Below are 6,000 nucleotides of genomic sequence, written 5' to 3'. Positions count from 1 at the left end.
GGGAGTCGAAAACCTCATCTTTCTCCTTTGGAGAAGCTGGTGGTTTTGAACTGCTGACCTTGCAGTTAGCAGCTCTGTGTGTAACCCACTACACCACTGGGGTGCCTCCCCTGAGGCTGTTGAGCCTTCTGAATTTGAACTGTCAGCTTCCTACACTGTGAGCAAATACATGTCTGTTTGTTAAAGCCAGGCCCTTGCGGTGCTGCAGTGACAGCAGCATTCGGTGGCTTAAGACAGAACCCCGCTGTCTACTTTCACCTAAATTCCAGCCTGGAAAACCCCCTGGAACGGTTCCCAAGCTGTCCTGTTGGTCACAATTAGTCAGAGTGGACTTGACAGCAATGGGTTTGGGTTTGGTTAAAGAGCCTCTAGGAGTCCTGGTGGTATGGTGGTTACACATTGGGCTACGATCCTCATGGTCGGCAGTTCAAAACCAGTGTCTGCAGGACAAAGACGGAGCTTTCTACTCCTGTACACAGTTGCCGTCATGGGGCATGACTGTACCCTGCCCACTAGGGTCATGAGGAATCAGTGACATGTATTGATGGCAGTGCAGAGGAGCCCCTGGATGGTGCAAATGTCACGAATTTGACTATGAACTGAAAGGCTGGCTGGTCAGAAGCACCCCAAAACCAAGTCAAACTCTGCCATCCAGTCGATGCTGACTCATAGAGACTCTGTAAGATACAGAGAACTGCCCCTGTGAGTTTCCAAGACGGTGACCGTTTACGGGAGTAGAAAGCCCCGTCTTTCTCCACAGCTGGTGGTTGACAACTGCCAACCTTGCAGAGCGCTGCCCAATGGGTAACGACCCAGAGGGACCTCACACCCACCTGGAGGCCCCTCGGAAGCCAGGCCCGGTTATCTTCTCCCCAAAAGTCTCTGCCTTGGAAATGCTCTGGAGCAGTCCTCCGGGGACTTGATGGCAGCCGTGTCGGCTGACCTGTGCTTACTGACTAGTCTGCAGTGAACACTGTCCTACAGACCAGCAAGGCAGTGAGCCCCGGTGCCAAAGTGGGGCACACACAGTCCTGCCACTGCACAGTCAGCAGTTGGAAACCGCCATCCGATCCAAGGGAGAGCGACGAGATGCTCCACTCCCATACAGAGTCGCAGTCTCAGAAACCAAGGGGGACAGCTCTCCTCTGCCCGTTGGGATCATTATGCATCAGACCAGACTTGATGCAGAGAGTTGGAGTGAGTGAGTGTTCATAAGCACAAGCAAGCCTGTGTTCACCTTGGTTTCTGGTACGCTGTCCCTGCATAGCTGCCCCAAACCACACACCTCCCCCCCACAAAGGAGACCAGAGCTCCCTGGGCTTTGCCAGGGCTAATGGCCAGGCCTTTCTTCAGCAGTACCTCTAGTTAACTAGTCAAAAGCTTCGACAGTTGCTCCACCCAGGGGCTCCAGGCTTGGGGACCAGTCTGAGGTGGCTTCACTAATGATGCCAGGCATGTCATTCGCTACTCACTCTGCACCAGGAGACCTACCTGTCCAGCTGCACTTCTGGGGTCTCGCAGGGTGTATCTGATAGAAAGCACCTGCGCACTAGGGAGGCCCAGCGGAGCCCATATTTCGCTGGCTTGCCCTGTCCCTTTCCAGAGGCTCCAGCTCTGAGACCTCCTCTCGGAATGTTGCCCGGCCTTTCCTTCCCTTCCCCCTGAGCTATCCAGTTTACCCAAACGATGAAGCTGCCGGGAACACGGTTCCCTTTGACCTTTGGTGACCTGGTAGACCTCAGGAAACCCGGATACACCACACTGGCAGTCTTCAGAAACAGCGGAAGAATCACATTCTGAGGGCCAGGGTGAAGAAGGCATTAAAGATCAGGATGACTGTCATTAAATTTCATTGCTTCTGCGTAACTCCAATTGCAGTTATCAGAGCCTTGGAGTCTGTCCGGGGAGGTAGCTCCTAGTTCTCCATGTCATAGGGCACATGAACCCTCAGAGGTATTCTCCTCTAAAGACCAGTGAACTGGGAAGGAATTTTATCGGGAATATGCCAGCGCTGAAAATTGGACAAAGTCGGAAAATATGTGAACCTATAGAGAGAGAATTAAAGAAGTTTCCCAGCCCCACCCCGATTATTATGCACCCCGGTTGACTCCCAGAACAGGCTTCTGGGTATTTTATTGAGTGCTCATACAACTCTTATCACAACCCATCCATCCATCCATTGTGTCAAGACATTTGTACCTTTGTTGCCATCATCATTCTCAAAACATTTTTTTTCTACTTGAGCCCTTGGTTTCAGCTCATTATTTCCCCTTTCTCCCCACACTCCCTCCCTTATGAACCCTTAATAATTTATAAATTATTATTACTTTGTCATGTCTTACGCTGTCCAATGTCTCCCTTCACTGACTTTTTTGTTGTCCATCACCCTGGGAGGGGGTTATATGTAGATCATTGTGATTGGTTCCCCCCTTTTTGCCCCACCCTCCCCATCCCCTCCTGGTATTGCTACTCTCATTATTGGTCCTGAGGGGTTTATCTGTCCTGGATTCCCTGTGTTTCCATCTCTTATCTGTACCCAGGTACATGCTCTGGTCTAGCCAGATTTGTAAGGTAGAATTGGGATCATTATAGTGAGGGGGAGGAATCATTAAAGAACTAGAAGAAAGTTGTATGTTCCATCGGTGCTATACTGCAGCCTGACTGGCACATCTCCTCCCCATGACCCTTCTGTAAGGGATGTCTAGTTGCCTACAGATGGGCTTTGGGTGTCCACTCCGCACTCCTCCTCATTCACGATGATATGATTATTTTTTGTTGTTCTTTGATGCCTGATACCTGATCCTATCGACACCTCGTGGTCACACAGGCTGGTGTGCTTCTTCCATGTGGACTTTGTTGCTTCTGAGCTAGATGGCTGCTTGTTTATCTTCAAGCCTTTAAGACCCCAGACTTTATATCTCTTGATAGCCAGGCACCATCAGCTTTTCACCACATTTACTTAAGCACCCGCTTTGTCTTCAGTGATCATGTCAGGAAGGTGAGTATCATGGAATGCCAGTTTAATAGAACGAAGTGTTCTTGCATTGAGGGAGTATTTGAGTGGAGGCCCAATGTCCATTTGCTACCTTAAGACTAGACCTATAAAGATATGCACATAGAGCTATTTCCCCATGGTCATGTATATTTACATATGCATATGCCACTCACTTATTCTTGGGGGCTGTCCCGTTGCCTAACAACATATTGAGATTTTTGCACAGCACTTTATTACCACCAAAGAAAGTGGACTTGTTTTCGCTCGCTGCTACCTTAAATTTTATTCCCCCTCACCTTCTTCTTGGCATCAGAGAATGTTGCCAGAAGCCTGGGCGAGGACTGTCCCTAATCCTTGCTTGCAGAGCAGGGGGACAAAGTCACTTCCATGGAAGACACATGAGATAAGACGGCAGATGGCTGGAAATCTACTTCAGGAAGAGCGAAATCTCTCTCACTTAGTAGCTCCTGGAATTCTTGATACCCGTGTGGCAGAAAAACCAGATGCAGGCCCTGTCCAGACAGTGGTAGCGAGGTATACCGGCCACAAAGATTCCATCTTGACTCCAAACCATAGCTATGAATAAATGGACAGGTTCATTGGTGGGCTTAGCACGGGCCTCGGGACGCTCATGCAGGATGGCGATCAACGCGGCTTGGTGCTGCTTGCCACCATTCATCCTCAACTGTTTCCGGAATGGGTGTGAAATTATAACGGAGGAGCTGGCGTGACAAAGCTGGCCTGGGATTTTCCAAGCTGTCAGAAGAAAAGGAAATTATTAACTCTCTCTCCAACCCTCACCCCATTTTTGCTCTTGCATGAGGAGAAAAAAAAAAGCGCCCTTTCCTCGTGTCACATGACTTGGAATCCCTGCTGTGTGTGCACACGGGACTGTAAGGAGTGCCACGTTATTGTCAATTGCCTGGAGATGATTCCCCTCAGTATTTACTTCCCACTGGTAGAGGATTTCACCAGGTCTGCTTCCACACAAAGGAGTCTTAAGGCAGGAAATCCAGAGAGTTACGTGGCTGGGAGATTTATGGGCTGTTCTGTAAGAAGCTGTGCTGTGTCTGGGAGTCTGGGTTTTGTTCATGGCTTGTATCACAGTTTGACAAGAAATGGGTCCAGGTGGCACCACTCTCAAAAGACCTTTTGCCAGACATGGGTGGTGGTGGTGGTGGGTGTTGGTAGAAGCGTGTGCTAGCAGCTCGGTAACTATAGCAACTGCACTGCTGCGTGGCAAGGTCATACCTGGCACTTGGATGTTTCTGTTTCGGAGCCACGCGGAAGGCGCCGTTAGCTTCATCCGCTCCCGGGAATCTCTTGCTCTGGATGGCGCCGGTGCTGTGACGTCAGTGTAGGACATGGAAGACCAAGGAGCGGGGCAGCATTTTCAATCTGATGCCCTGGTTCTGCATTCCGAGGGAGGAGGGGCAAGACAAAGCTGAAAGCCAACAGAAGCTTAAGCGAAAGAAAAGAAAGCCTGGAGCCCAGCTTGAGGGACTAGGGGACACTGAGAAACTTACACAGCCCGTGCACAGTCTCAGCGTTGTGTCTGCCCCCAAGCACAGTTGTGGGCTGAACCAGACGGTCGAGGAGGCTCCTTCCGGATCCGCCGCCGACTGGCTTCTGATTCCAGGCCTCTGGGTTTCTGGGCCCTAGATGATTGCTTCTCTTACGCTAAGGTGCAACCAGAACACTGGGGCAGGCTTGTTAGAATGCAGATTCTGATGCTGCAGGGCCCCGGTGGTGCCTGCGAGTCAGCCTAACCCAAAGCCGCCCCAGGTGATGTCAGTAATACTGGTCCCCAGACCTGCCCCGAGCAAACCAAAGCCTTTCTTGATCTTGGTGAAAGATCAGAGCTCATCAAGTTTTTCTTCTCTTTAGACCTAGAGAGAGCAAGGAAGGCAGAGGGAGAGCTTCTCTTTCTAGTAATGTATGCCCCAAACAGAGCACATCTCAATTAAATTAAATGAGGGCAGGGGTAGATGACTACGGTTGCCATGGAGATGAATCTGCATCAGAATGATGACCCCATGTGCAGCAGAGTAGAATTGTACAAGGTAGTGTTTCCTGTGCTGATTTTTTTTTGGGGGGAGGGGGGCAAGGTATTTCCTATGCCTTCCTCCCAAGGTGCCTTTGAAACCAAAAGCCAAAATCACTGCCACCAAGTGGGTTCTGACTCCTAGGTTCCTCTGAGAGAACTCCGTTCTGCCACCTTTGGGTTAGCAGCTGAGCGTGTAAGCTCTTCTACCACCCAGAGCCAAGCCCAAACCCGTGACCATGGCTTCTCTTCTGACTCATGGGGACCGTCGTGGTAAAGAGCCATCTGACAATGAAGAAAATGCCCTGGAATAGTTCCGCTTTTGAACACGAGGAGCTACCCTACGTCAGCATTAGAATCAATTCTAACAGGTTTGGGTTTGGCTGTGGTTTGGATTTGAGGTCTGGTGGTGTACTGGTTATAAGCTGGGCTGCTAACGCAAGGTCAGCACTTCCACTCTGTGAGCGAAAGACGAGGCTTTCTACTCCCTTCAAGAGTTACAGTCTCAGAACCCTACAGAGGCCGTTCTGCCCTGGGCAGCGCTTAACCTGCTGCACCAGCAGTGCTTCTTCCTTGCTGAAAGTAAAGCTAAATAAGCACTGTCTACACCTGCTCCGTCTACCTCCAAATTCGACCTCAAGACACGCCCAGGAAGGGACCCCGTTTTGTTTGTTTTTTACCATGATAAGTCATTGGATTTGTTTCATAGTCAACAAAAACTTCATTTGACTTTATTTCACTCTCTGACTCAGTGCTTGTGCCGCCAACACTCTCACCATGCTTTTCTGCTCCTCAATAAGGAAAGCGCGCAGGATCCTGTCCTGGACACACGTAACATACATGGAGCCCTCATAGACCCTGCTGACATTCGTGGGAACTTTAGCTCTCACAGCCCCATCCCTCCAAGTTGGCCTAGGCACACATCACCTGCAGATTTTGATGTTTACCAACCTTCCTCACA

The 6,000-nt window shown here is 50.1% G+C and overlaps 1 protein-coding gene across 1 annotated transcript in view; it reads left to right on the top strand.

The window, feature by feature from the left end:
- Window positions 1-6,000, top strand: part of SH3RF3 (SH3 domain containing ring finger 3) — a gene marked incomplete at its 5' end in the record, with an annotated part of 526,008 nt that overhangs the window by 211,765 nt on the left and 308,243 nt on the right. The gene's annotated exons all lie outside the window — the stretch shown is intronic.

Source organism: Echinops telfairi, unplaced genomic scaffold (assembly GCF_000313985.2).
Source record: "Echinops telfairi isolate 266 unplaced genomic scaffold, ASM31398v2 ScPeMD7_7467;HRSCAF=8505_1, whole genome shotgun sequence".
Classification (NCBI taxonomy): Eukaryota; Metazoa; Chordata; class Mammalia; order Afrosoricida; family Tenrecidae; genus Echinops; species Echinops telfairi.
This window is presented reverse-complemented; position numbering and strand designations above follow the sequence as displayed.